Genomic DNA, 15,118 nt, shown 5'->3' on the forward strand with positions numbered 1-15,118 from the left:
CAGCCAGACCTGAGGCTGAGGCATCCGATGCCGTCATCACAGGTACGGTTTCAGTTTGCGGTAGAGATGCTTCAGTTCTATTTGATCCAGGGTCTACATATTCCTAGGTGTCATCTTATTTTGTTACGTATTTGGTTGAGCCTCGTGATTCTTTTAGTGCTCCTGTATATGTGTCCACACCGGTGGGTGATTCTATTTTTGTAGATCATGTAGACCTCGTACTCCTTGATATGGTTGATTTCGATGTTATTTTGGGGATGGATTGGTTGTCACCTTGACACGCTATTTTGGACTATCATGCCAAGCTTAGCTTTGTCGGGGTTGCCTCGATTGGAGTGGAGAGGGATCCTGGTCATTCTGTCTGTAGGGTTGTTTCTTATATGAAGGCTCGGCGTATGGTTGAAAAGGGGTGTTTGGCTTATTTGGCTTATGTTCGTGACTCTAGTGTTGAGGTTCCTTCTATGGATTCCGTGCCAGTTGTTCGGGAGTTTCCATAGGTATTTCCTGCAGACCTGTCGGGGATGCCACCCGACAGGGATATCGACTTTTGCATTGATTTGGCTCTGGGCACTCAGCCCATTTCTATTCCGCCATATCGTATGGCCCCGCCAGAGTTGAAGGAGTTAGAAGAACAGTTAAAAGACTTTTTTAATAAGGGCTTTATTAGACCTAGTGTCTCGCCCTGGGGTGCGCTGGTGTTGTTTGTCAAGAAGAAGTATGGGTCGATGAGGATGTGTATTGATTATCGGCAGTTGTACAAGGTCACCATCAAGAACAAGTATTCATTGCCGAGGATTGATGATTTGTTTGATCAGCTTCAGGGTGCCAGGTATTTTCGAAGATTGATCTGAGATCTGGCTACCATCAGTTGAGGATTAGGGCATCTGATGTCCCTAAGACATCTTTTCGCACCCGGTACGGGCATTATGAGTTTCTGGTGATGTCATTTGGGTTGACAAATGCCCCAGCAGCATTCATGGATTTGATGAACCGAGTGTTCAAGCCGTATTTGGATTCCTTCATGATTGTCTTCATTGATGATATTTTGATCTACTCCCGCAGCCGAGAGGAGCATGAGCAGCATCTTCGAGTCGTTCTTCAGACTCTGAGGGACAGTCAGTTGTATGCTAAGTTTTCAAAATGCGAGTTCTGGTTGAGTTCAGTTGCCTTCTTGGATCACGTTGTATCAGCAGAGGGTATTCAGGTGGATCCGAAGAAGATAGAGGTAGTCAAGGACTGGCCTCGACCCACATCAGCCATAAAGATTCGGAGTTTCTTGGGTTTGGCGGGTTATTACCGTCGGTTTATGGAGGGGTTTTCATCTATAGCATCCCCGATGAACAGGTTGACCCAGAAGGGTGCCCAGTTCAGGTGGTTGGATGAGTGTGAGGCGAGCTTCCAGAAGCTCAAGACAGCTTTGACTACGGCGCCGGTGTTGGTTTTGCCTACAGGTTCAGGACCATATACAGTATATTGTGACGTATCTCATATTGGACTTGGTGCGGTGTTGATACTGAATGGCAAGGTCATTGCATATGCTTCGCGGCAGTTGAAGATTCACGAGAAGAACTATCCAGTTCATGATTTGGAGCTAGCAGCCATTGTTCACGCGCTGAAGATTTGGAGGCATTATTTATATGGCGTATCGTGTGAGGTGTTCACAGATCACAAGAGCCTACAGTATTTGTTCAAGCAGAAGGAGCTCAATTTGAGGCAGAGGAGGTGGTTGGAGCTACTGAAAGACTATGATATCACCATCTTGTATCATCCGAGGAAGGCCAATGTAGTGGCCAATGCTTTGAGTAGGAAGTCAGCCATTATGGGCAGCATTGCGTATATTCCAGTCGGTGAGAGGCCGCTTGCTTTGGATGTTCAGGCGTTAGCCAATTTGTTCGTGTGGTTGGATGTTTCTGAGCCCAGCCGTGTTTTAGCTTGTACGGTCGCTCGGTCTTCATTATTTGAGTGTATCAGGGATCGGCAGTATGATGATCCTCATTTGCTAGCCCTTAGGGACACAGTGCGGCATGGTGGTGCTTGATCGAAGCCAACCCTACACCACTATAGAGTGGCAAGAGCGGTCGATGCAGCTTTTACCCGAAAGGTCGGGATCGAATCCACAGAGAGCTAAGAAAGGTTTGGAATTGGGTTCCTATCTAATCTAGCAATGTGCGATGTTCTTGATTGCACTTCCAATCATTCTTTGTTTGTTCACTATTCTATTTTAATACTAATGATGCAGGAAAATAAGCTAAGTATAATATTTTTGAATAGGGTTTTCTTATTTGGTAGAAAGGCACTAGGGATGTGACTTACTCCTAGGTAAGTATCTAACGGGATCTAAAACTTAGGGCAAATTTGTTATAATCGAGATCATGATATAGACATTGCACGTAACTACTCACTCTATACCTCTCAGTAGTTTGAGTGACTTTGCCCTAATTGGCTTTCTCAAGCCCAATTGGGTGTTCAAACAGTGCAAACAAAATTGGCTCAAGTCGGGTATTACTATCTCTAGGTTTAACCCTTTAATTGGGGCTAACAATCTCTTGAATGAGATTGAATGCACCCCAATTCCTTGTTGGCCTGAATCTCCTAAATTTGGACTATCTTTCTCAAGAAGAGCCTAAGTCAAAAAGGCACAAATTAGTGTTTGCAACCACCAATTTAACATTTATGGCCTAAATCAGACCAAATATCATTCACCCATAAACATTTAAGCCCTAAAATAGAAGACCCATTAAATACCCACACTAGGGTTGAGCCACAACCCTAGCTAATGGGTCTAGCTGCTCATAATCAAAGAGGAAATCAAAGATTTAGATGAAATATAACCCATAAAAAGTAAATACAAGATTAAAATCTAAGATTAATTGTTAAAGATATTCTAAAATTACTCAAAAATTCTAAAAACGACTGTTCACGTGCTCTACCAAATAACATATGACCTAAAAATCTAAAAAAGAAGTATTTATACACAGCTAAATTTTCCGGACAAAATTGCCCTTATGGAGGTTCCGCTGATAGCAGAAATGGACCGCTGCAGCGCGAAGACTACCGCGACTGCGCAAAATCAACCGCGGACCGTGGTCTTCAACTTTTAGCTCCACTTCTGGCTCTGTGATTCTGACTACTGCTGAGGGCGGTAAATCGACCGATGTCGCGCTAAAGTTACCGCTGCCGCGCTAAATCACCGCGTGCAGCGGTGACTTGTTAAGCCCAAAACACACTCTCTGAACTTTTCCACCACTGAGAGAGAAATCAAGACCGCCTCAACGATGGACTCTCCGTGTCCGCGTTTGTTTCTTCGCTGTCAGCGCTCTTTTGACTTAGCTTTGAACTTGTGCAAGTTTCACTCCTTTTTTGAGCTGGTTATGACTTCCTTTTCTCTTTTTGACCAAACACTGCAATCAAACACAATAAGTTAGCTTTCAGGAATACTTGTACACATTTTTAATCCAAAACCTAAGCAAAAAGGAGCATAAAATAGGCTAGAACCCTAGTTATCAGTGCCAAGCAGGTTACAGTTGGAGAATGATGGAGTTTTGAGGATGCAGGGTCGAGTTTGTGTGCCTAACATGGATGGACTTCATGAGTTGATTCTAGAGGAGGCCCATAGTTCTCGGTATTCTATTCATCCTGGCGCCGCTAAGATGTATCAGGATTTGCGGTAGCATTACTGGTAGAGAAGAATGAAGAAGGATATTAAGGTAAAGTACGAGCATCAGAGACCTGGTGGTTTGCTTCAGAAGATTGAGATTCCTGAGTGGAAGTGGGAGCGTATCACTATGGACTTCGTTGATGAACTCCCACGGACTCAGAGAAAGTTCGATGTGGTATGGGTTATTGTTGATAGGCTGACTAAGTCAGCGCATTTCATTCTTGTGGCAGTTTCCTATTTTTCAGAGAGGTTAGCTGAGATCTATATCCGGAAGATTGTTCATCTTCATGGTGTGCCCGTGTCTATCATTTCTGACCGAGGTACGCAGTTTACCTCACATTTCTGGAGGGCAGTTCAACGTGAGTGGGTACACGGGTCGAGTTGAGCACAGCATTTCATCGTCAGACGGACAGATAGTCCGAGCGTACTATTCAAATTTTGGAGGACATGCTCCGCGCCTATGTTATTGACTTTGGAGGTTCGTGGGATCAATTCTTGCCATTAGCGGAGTTTGCCTACAACAACAGTTATCAGTCGAGCATCCAGATGGCTCCCTATGAGGCATTATATGGTAGACGGTGTTGGTCGCCAGTTGGGTGGTTTGAGCCGGGGGAGGCTCGATTGTTGGGTACGGATTTAGTAAAGGACGCTTTGGACAAGGTTAAGATCATTCAAGATAGGCTTTGTACAGCTCAGTCCAGGCAAAAGAGTTACGCCGACCGTAAGGTTTGAGATGTGGCATTCATGGTCGGAGAGCGAGTGTTGCTTCGGGTGTCGCCCATGAAGGGTGTGATGAGATTTGGGAAGAGGGGCAAGCTAAGACCTAGGTTCATCGGGCCTTTTGAGATCCTTAATCGAGTGGGAGAGGTGGCTTACAGACTTATGTTGCCGCCAAGCTTATCAGCTGTGCATCCAGTGTTTCATGTGTCCATGTTTCGGAAGTATCACGGCGATCCATCCCACGTGTTAGACTTCAGCACTGTCCAGTTGGACAAGGACTTGACCTATGAGGAGGAGCCGGTAGCTATTCTAGACCGGCAGGTTCGTCAGTTGAGATCGAAGAATTTCCCTTCGGTTCGTGTGCAGTTGAGAGGTCAGCCTGTTGAGGCAGCGACCTGGGAGTCCTAGTCCGATATGCGAAGCCGATATCCCAATCTTTTCACTGACTCGGGTACTTTTTTATGTTCGTTCGAGGACGAACGGTTGTTTTAGAGGTGGAGAATGTGATGACCCAAAGGGTCATCTTCTGTTTTAGAACCCGAATCCGGGTTCCGAGGCAACCTCATTTTCTTTCTCCTCGATTTGCGTGCGTAGTCCGGGCGCGTACCGGAAAGCTTTCATGTGAAATTTAAGAAAAATATTGAATTTGGCCTTTAAAATTGGTTAAAGTTGACTTCGGTCAACATTTTTGGTAAACGGACCCAGTCCCCTGATTTGACGGTCCTGTAGGGTCCGTAGTAAAATATAGGACTTGGGCATATGCCCGGAATCAAAATCCAAGGTCCCTAGCCCGAGAAAAGAATTATTAAAGAAAATTATTTGCTCGAAAATATAAGGAATTTTGGAAATGAAATGGTGTGTGATCTTGATGGTATCGGGCCCGTATTTTGGTTCCGGAGCCCGGTACAGGTTTAATATAATATTTAAGTCGAATCTGTGAAATTTGGTAAGAATCAGAGTTGATTTGATATAAATCAGACCTTTGGTTGAAAAGTTAGAGATTTGAACTATTTTATGAATTTCATGAGTTTTGGTGTCAAATTCGTTGTTTAAGATGTTATTTTGGTGATTTGATCGCACGAGCAAGTCCGTATGATATTTTTAGACTTGTGTGCATGTTTGGTTTGGAGCCCCGAGGGCTCGGGTGAGTTTTGGATAGGCCGCGGAATGTTTTGGGACTTAGATAAAATTGGCCGCTGCATCTGGTATTATTGCAGGCTCTGATCTTGCAATTGCGAGGTCAGGCTTCGCAATTGCGAGCCTAACAGGCTTGGCAATTGCGAGGGCTTTATCGCAATTGCGAAGAAGCCCAGGCCTGCCTTGTTCGCATTTGCGAACCTCCCTTCGCAATTGCGAAGCCATCAGGGAGGGGCCAGTCATCGCAATTGCAACCAAATGCTCGCAATTGCGAGAGGAGCAGACATGCAGCAGGTTCGCAATTGCGAAGCCTGTCTTGCATTTGCGAGCTTTGCAATTCCGAAGCTCCAGTCGCAATTGCGACATCTGCACCTGAACAAAACATCATTTGGACGGGATTTCAACTTCATTCTTCAAAATTTCTAACTCATCTTCTTCAATCTAATTCATCTTTTTACATGATTTTTACTTCAAAGTCTAGGGTTTTTCATGGGAAATTGGGTGTTCTTGGGTAGAAATTAGGATTTTCGAATTTTGGGATTTGGACCTCAAATTGAGGTCGGATTTCAAAACCAATTGCATATTTGAGTTCGTGGGTGAATGGGTAATCGGGTTTTGGTTCGAACTTCGAGTTTTGACCAAGCAGGCCCAGGGTCGGTTTTTGACTTTTTGGGGAAAACATTGGCAAATCTTTATTCATGCATTAGAATTGGTTTATTTAGCATTTATTGATGTTATTAAGTAAATTATGACTAGATACAAGCGGATTGGAAGTGGAACCGGGAGGTAAAGCGGTAATTGAGGCTTAATTTTGTCCGTGGAATTGAGGTAAGTGTTTGGCCTAACCTTAGCTTGAGGGAATAGGTGTTGTGGTCTTGTTTGCTACGTGTTAGTGTTGAGTAAGACGTATAGGTGTGGTGACGAGTATCTATACGTTGGTGTCGAGCATGTAAGTGAATATATTATGACCGTATGTCTCTTATCATGTACTGTTCATGCTTAAAATGATGTTTCTCTATGTTGAGCAAGTTTTATGATATTGTTGAGTATTTGATCATTGATGAGTATTGACTCAAACTGAGACTTATTTCATAGAATTAACTATTGAAACGAGATTGGTTATAGATGATTCCCTTGTCGGGATATTATTGTTTCTATTGTTGATTCCCTTGCCGGGATGTTATTATTTCTATTGTTGATTCCCTTGCCGGGATGTATTGTTTCTATTGTTTGGGTGAGGAAGAGTATAAAGCATGAAGGGTGATGTCGTGCATGATATTGTGAGTGAGTGTTAATGCACGAAGGGTGATGCCGTGCCGATATTGTGAGTATTAATGCACAAGGGTGATGTCGTGCCGATATTATGAGAGTTAATGCACGAAAGGGTGATGTCGTGCCATGATTATGAGATTTAATGCACGAAGGGTGATGCCGTGCCGTTTTTGTTGTTTTCTTATGGTGAGGACGAGAGTAAAAGCACGAAGGGTGATGCCGTGCACGTGTTATTGTTTCATTATTACTGTTGATACAAATATGGTGTTCATTATGCTTCCCTATTGAATTACTGTTAGAATTTGATATTCCCCGCAATATGTACCCCTTCCCATCTTTATCTGTTATTTCCTGTTATTATTGTTCTATTCGTATATGACTTAACTAAACAGGTTTATACGGTTGTCGTGTCCTAGCCTCGTCACCACTTCGCCGAGGTTAGGCTCGACACTTACCGGTACATGGGGTCGGTTGTACTGATGTTGCACTCTGCACTTTTTGTGCAGATTTCAGTGCCGGACCTTGTGAGTAGCTTGAGGTAGCTGCCTTCAGTCCAGGGAGACCAAGGTAGATCTGCTGGCGTCCGCAGAGCCTGAAGTCCCCCTTTCCCCGCTTTAGTTTTCTGCTGTCTCTTCTATTTCAAGAACAGTTGTACTTTTTTCATGACTTGTATTTGTAGTAAATCTTAGTCGTTCGTGGATTGTGACACCAGATCTATGGGGTAGTTATGTACTTGAGTTATGGCATTGTTACTTCATTTCCGCACTTCTTAATTATTTTATTTTAATTAATATCTGTCCATGTATGGTTAATTATAATGGTAGTAAAATTTTAATTGTCGGCTTGCCTAGCTTTCACGAGTAGGCACCATCACGATTCCCGAGGTTGGGAAATCCGGGTCATGACACCCACGTCAAACTTGTTGAATTTATTTCGGCATGACCCTCTTCAACCACAGACCTCGATAACTGGACGACAGTCCCCGGGACGATGTCATCCTCCTTAACCGAGATTAGCAAGTGCATCAGCCTCGCTATTTTGTTCTCGGGGCACATGATCCAGAGTCCACTCCTTGAAGCGGTGCATAGTTACCTGTAGCTTATCCAAGTATCGTTGCATCCTATCCTCTCGAACTTCGAAACTTTTGTTTACTTGGTTTACCACCAATAGAGAATCGCACTTGGCTTCGATGACTTCTGCTCCCAAGCTCTTAGCTAGCTAGAGACCTGCAATCATGGCCTCATACTCGGCCTCATTGTTAGTCAATATAGAAGTTTTGATAGATTGTCTAATGGTATCACCCGTGGGTGGCTTCAAGACAATGCTAAGGCCGGACCCTTTAACATTCGAGGCACCGTCCGTGAAAAGGGTCCATACCCGGATGATGTACCCGAACTTAGCAGGAGTTCTTTCTCCACTTCGGGTACGAGGTTCGGCATAAAATCAGCCAACGAAGTCAGCTAAGATTTGAGACTTGATGGCGGTACGGGGTAGATATTCGATATCGTACCCGTTAAGTTTGATGGCCCATTTGGCAGCCGGCCCGACAGTTTGGGTTTATGCAAAACATTTCGAATGGGGTAAGTGGTCAGTCAATACACATATGGGATGACATTAAAAATATGGTTTTAGCTTTCTAGATGCGCTTATCAATGCAAGTGCTAATTTTTCTAAGTGAGGATATCTAGTTTCAGCATCTCCTAGAGTTCGGCTTACATAATAAACAGGGAATTGCGTACCTTGCACTTCTCGAACTAGTACTCCACTTACCACTATCTCGGACACTACTAGATATAGGTAAAGTTTTTCATCTACCTTCGGGGTGTGAAGCAAAGGCGGGCTCGATAAGTATCGCTTTAATTCTTCCAAGGCTCGTTGGCATTCCGGGGTCCATGCGAAATCCTTTTTCTTTTTTAGCAAGGAAAAGAAACTGTGACTTCGATCTGACGACCTCGAAATGAATCGACCCAAAGCAGCTATTCGTCCTGTTATCCTTTGCAAGGCCTTCACGCTATCCATGATCCTGATATCCTCGATGGCCTTGATCTTATCGGGGTTAATTTCGATATCCCGATTCGACACCGTGAAGCCGAGGAACTTACCCGAGCCGACTCCGAAGGCACATTTCTTCGGGTTAAGCTTCATGTTGTATTTCCTTAAGATTTCGAATGTTTCCTGCAAATGAGTTAAATGGTCCTCTGCGCAGGGACTTAACCAACATATCATCAATGTAAACTTCCATTGTCTTACCTATTTATTCTTCGAACATTTTGTTAACTAGGCGTTGATATGTAGCTCCGGCATTTATTAGCCCAAAGGCCATTACCTTGTAACAATAAGTTCCAAATTTAGTAATAAACGAAGTCTTTTCCTGGTCCTTTGGGTTCATCTGAATTCGATTGAACCCGGAGTAGGCGTCGAGAAAAGTTAGGATCTCGTAGCCGGCCGTGGCATCGATCATTGATCGATGTTGGGCAGTGGGAAAGAGTCTTTTGGGCATGCCTTATTCAAATCTTTGTAATCTACGCACATTCTAAGTTTATTTCCCTTTTAAGGAAATACAACTACGTTGGCTAACAATTCGGGGTATTTTACCTCCCGAATAGACCCTATTTTAAGAAGCTTGGTTACCTCGTCCTTTATGAATGCATGCTTCACCTCGGACTGGGGTTTCCTTTTTTGCTTCACCGATTTGAACGTGGGGTCGAGGCTAAGCCGGTGAGTAGTTATCTCCGGTGGGATCCCTGTCATATCTAAATAGGACCAAGCAAAGAAATCCATATTATCAACAAGAAATTGAATGAGTTTTTTCCTGAGTTCGGGGATTAATCCCGTTCCCAGGTATACCTTTCTCACGGGCATGTATTCGATCAGTATGACCTGCTCCAGTTCCTCGACAGTTGACTTGGTTGCATCGGACTCTTCAGGAACGACGAAGGTTCGAGGAGTAAGGAAATCCTCTTCTTCGTCCTCGATTACTTGTTGCTCCGATTCCGTCGAGGCTGGGGACGATGATTGTTATTTAGCCGCATGCTTACCTTTGGTGCCCGATTTCTCCGAGGTCGAAGGCTCTGATATCGGCACCACCTCCTCAACTGCAAACATCTCCTTTGCAGCATGTTGCTCCCCGTAAACCGTTTTCACTCCATCCTCCGTTGGGAACTTCATCATCTGATGAAGAGTTGAAGGTACTGCCCTCATGTTGTGTATCCATGGTCTCCCGAGGAGCGCGTTATACCTCATGTCACCTTCAATGACATGGAATTTAGTATCTTGTATGTCCCGGCTACGTTTACTGGCAAGATAATTTCTCCCTTTGTTGTTTCGCTTGTTGAAGCCATTTAGGACCCGGGACGCAGGTACAATCTAATCCTATAGGTCGAGCTTCTCTACGACCCTCGCTCTGATTATATTTGCTGAGCTACCTGGATCCACTAGAACACGTTTAACTTGAATTTTATTTAAAAGGATAGAAATTACCAGGGCGTCGTTGTGTGGCTGAGATATGCCTTCTGCTTCCTCATCGTAGAACGATAAGGCGTCCTCGGGCACATAGCTCCGAGTCCGTTTTTCTCCGGTGATTGATACCTTGGTGCGTTTGAACACAGGTCCTTGTGGGATGTCGACACCGCCAACGATCATGTGGATTACATGTTGTGGTTCTTCCTGCTCATTTTTTCTTGCATCTCTTTCCCTGAAATGGTTTTTAGCTCGATCACTCAGGAATTCTCGAAGATGACCCTCGTTGAACAGCCGAGCTACCTCCTCCCTTAGCTGCCTGCAGTCTTCGGTTCTATGGCCATGTGTGCCATGATACTTACACATTAAATTTGGATTCCTCTGAGAAGGATCGGTTTGGATGCACGCCCGATTTCCCAGGCTCGAGGGATCGCCTTAGGTCCGAGTTCAAGTAAGCTCGAGTTCGAGTGGACAGACTAGACTCGAGCTCGAGGACGGAATGCAATGCTCGAAGATAGGAGTGCGAGGAATACCAAAGTCAAGTATGCTCGACCCCTGAATTGTACCGTTATGGATTTGTAACAGAATGAGCTAGATTCCTACCACTCCCCCAAGATCATGGCGCAAATCCCAGAATAGGATTGTACGATTCCGTACTAGGCGGTTAGACAGCTGTATTAAGAATGTTCCTTACTGTAAATAGAAATATACCTTATTTAGGGTTCCCCTATTATATAAAGGGGACCCCAATCATTTGTAACATCATCTCATCATTAGCACGAATATACTATCCTACTTTTCTCTCTTACTGTTCGTGAGAATTGTCCTTTACATTTATTGTTCTTACTTTATTGTTCTTAGTTCATCTCGAGGTCACTAAGCTCGAGGTCACCACTGCTGAGTAACATTGGTTTGATTTACTTATTTCTTTCATTTCTACTTCATATTTCTTGATTATTAATTGGTATTGAATTAAATCACATATCCTTAAAACCACAAATCAAATTTAATTGTTACTCAATTTTCGAGATAAACAAAGTTCACAAGCATTTGGAGTTTTTTTTGTAGAAACTTTAATATAATATATATCATAATATCCACACGGGTAGCATATATTATGAGTTAGGTAGAGTTGTATTTCTTATTCTTGTTGTGTATGCCATGCACAACAAATAAGTTCTCATTTTTATTCTCACATACCTTTCTTTTTGTCGTAGCCGGAAGTAGCTTTTTGGCTGCGAGTTTATCTAAAATTAATATTTTAAAACGAATATGAATACATATACAAAAATCAACTAGAATTTTAATAAATATTTTATCTCAATTCATAATTTTAAAAAGACAATGAATTTCGAACAAAGAATCTTAAAAATCAAATTCATTAAGTTTAAATTTTGGATTTATCTCTGCTATTACGTGTATGTTTGCAACGTCTTGTGAAGCTTATAGGCCATGTCTTTTTCTCGGCTTCCTATCCTGGTACTCGTATTGGGACCTCGATTAATTCAAACACACGCCACGTAAGACCCATCAGAGGGAAAAGCGCTCTCTATAATTAAGCTACAATAATTTTTTTCATACTTAGAATTCTAACCCGAAACATCTAATAAAGAGTAAAGAGATCATATCTATCTCACCTCAACCATCAATCATAAACATGTCACTAAACCTACCTACCACTAGTTCCTTAAGGGTTCTTTTTTTCTACAGAAAAGGGTCATATATGCTAGTGAACTATGCGAATTAGGACAGATATGCTCATCGTTAATAGTTTGGCATAGATACGCCCAATCCGTCCAATACTTACTCATCCATGTCCTTAGTTTAACGGAACCACTATTTTGTATTTCTTAATAATAACCGGACCCAACCAAAATCTGCTGACCTAATCTGTTATGACCCGACCCACCCTTATTTCAAAGATATATTTTGATATATTATTTTTGTTTGATTGAGAAATTGTGTGATAATGATATTTATTTATTTATTTGAGTAATTTGGTAATCGATTTGTTTTTGTTATACATCATTTTGGAAAGTAATCCTACTAAAAGTAGTAATTGATATTTATTTATTATTTTAATAATATAATATTCGAATTAGTTTGTGCTTTCTTCAATCATTTTACCATCTATTTTTATTTTTCTCATATTCTATTTGTATTTTTCACCAATACAAATACAAATAACTCCATGTTCACTATAACTTAACTTGATGGATCCGTTTTTTTTTTTTAGATAAGTGATCATTATATGATTGATTATTAGTTTATTGGATTATTTTCTGCATTACAAATTCATTATGAAATAATTAATAAATTGTTAAAACAGTGGTGTTTCTTTTTCATTTTTATTAATTAATTATTTCATAACAAATATTATTTCATAACAAGCACCCTTGAGTAAAATAAAAATAGATGGTAAAATGACTGAAGAAAGCACAAACTAATTCAAATATTATATTATAAAAATAATAAATAAATATCAATTACTACTTTTAGTAGGATTACTTACCGAAATGATATATAACAAAAAAAATCGATTATCAAATTACTCAAATAAATAAATATCATTATCACACAATTTAAAAAAAATAATATATCAAAAAATATCTTTGAAATAAGGGTGGGTCGGTCCTAACGGATCGAGTCACCAGATTTTGGTTGGGTCCGGTTATCTATATTATATTAAAAAGAGAGTAGTATGCATTGTGGTTAAGCCAAGTGGCAAGCTAAAATGAAGTCACTTGGCAATTTTAGGACAACATTTATAATTAAAAATTATAAATGAAAACATAATTAATGGAAGTAGTTTAATGAATCTTATACATAATCTAAATAGATCTTAGACAATCTAATCTATATATGTATATTTACATTGATATTTATATGTATATTTGTATCTATATATTGATCCATCCATAGATATTCTTCTATATTAGCTAGAAATATGGAGGTAAAAAATTTATTCAAAAAACTATAATAGAAAAAAATAAAAAATATAGAGATACGTAAATTGAGATAACCTATTACTATTTATATTTTGGAGTTAGTTAAAATATAAAACAAAACTAAAATTTACTTAAGATATTAAAGATTTATTGAGTTTAAAAATTTAATAAATTCAAGCAGCAAAATAAGATCTTATATAAAGTATATAAATTATTTATAAGGTAAGAAAAAAAATTAAAGAATCAGTAAAATATATTTTAATAACAAGAATAAGCAAGTCATGTTAATATTGATAAATCGCGCAAACAAATATTTTATACGTAAATATTACTACAATATTTAGATATAATGTGTTCAAACAATTAAGAAAATATTTTTGTATGATTAGTATTTGAATTGAGTGCAGATAGTTTAAGTTTGAAAGCATAACATAAAATTTTGAAAATTCGGTCCAATTTAGAAAATATAATGATAAAAAATATTTGAATTTATGATGAGAAAATTATTTAATTTTTATCTATATTATATTAGAATGAGTGTGATAGAAATATACATTAAATATTAACAAGCTAATAAAAATCCACATGACAATGTAATAATATTAGGAATTGAATAATATAATACCAAAAATAAAGACTAAATAGAGAAAAAATAAAAATTCAGATTTTTTTATCATAGAGAAAAAGGGTAAAACTAATTTAAATTTGAGATAAGAAAGTATTTTATATTGTGATAAGAAAATCATAATATGGGTAAGTCCACGTAACTCAAGTCTAATATACAAAATAAAAAACTAAAAATATTGAATAATAAAAATAAATTAGAGCTTATGTGAGGATATTTATAAATCATAGTTTAGTAAATAAAATAAAGTAAATATACAATATTTACTTATATTTTTAAAATTTAAATAATTTAAAATTATCAAGCAATATTTTTAAATCAAAATATATATTTATTTTGTGATTAAAAAATTATATATTTATCTGTATTATATTAAAGAATAGTAGTTGATAATGATATTAAATAAAGTTAAAAGTTAATGAAAAGCCATATAAAATGTAATAACTATATATCAGATTAAAAATAGCAAAGTTACGTTAAATTATTAAAAATTTACAATTCGAAATGAAATCTTAAAACTATGATGAGAATGCTCAAACTATGGATAATACCACAAAATTGAAGTCTTATTTATGAAAAATAAAATATAAAAAATAAAAAATAAAAAATAAATTTCTATGTAGGTAATTGTACTAATAAAAATTAAAAATTAAATTTGTATCTTAAAACTATAAAAGAAAGAAAATTTATATAAAAAAATAATATGAGAGTGAAAATATTGCTACAACATTCAGATATATTGTGTTTAAAATAATTAAGAAATATTTTTATGATTAAAATAAAATTTTAAAATACCAAAATAAAATTTTGATATAGGTAATTTTACTAATAAAAATTAAAAATTAAATTTGCATCTTAAGCTAAAAGCGAAAGAAATTTTTACTGCATATAATACAAAAATAATTATAAGAGAACTCAATACATTTGGAACATAATAATCAAATAGCTTAATTCAAAGTTGCAATTTAAAATAAAATATGATATTATTTTGGTTATAGGCGAAACATTAATATAAAAACTAATTAATATTATAGTAGGGAAGAGAAAGTATAAAAAAAAATTAGAGGTAGTGTGAGGATAGTTATACTTTAGATTAATTTAAAAATAAATAATTAAATTATATTTTAAAATATTACTTATAAATTTAAATGATTAAAAACTTCCGAATAAGAGGTTACAAGCATAAAAATATAGCAAATTTCAAGAATAAAATATTTATATTTATTAAAGACTATTAAAAGATAATAAGCAAGACATTAATTTAATTATTAAGCTAATAAAAAGATTATATGATAGTAT

The sequence above is a fragment of the Nicotiana attenuata genome, chromosome 8, assembly GCF_001879085.1.
Source record: "Nicotiana attenuata strain UT chromosome 8, NIATTr2, whole genome shotgun sequence".
Classification (NCBI taxonomy): Eukaryota; Viridiplantae; Streptophyta; class Magnoliopsida; order Solanales; family Solanaceae; genus Nicotiana; species Nicotiana attenuata.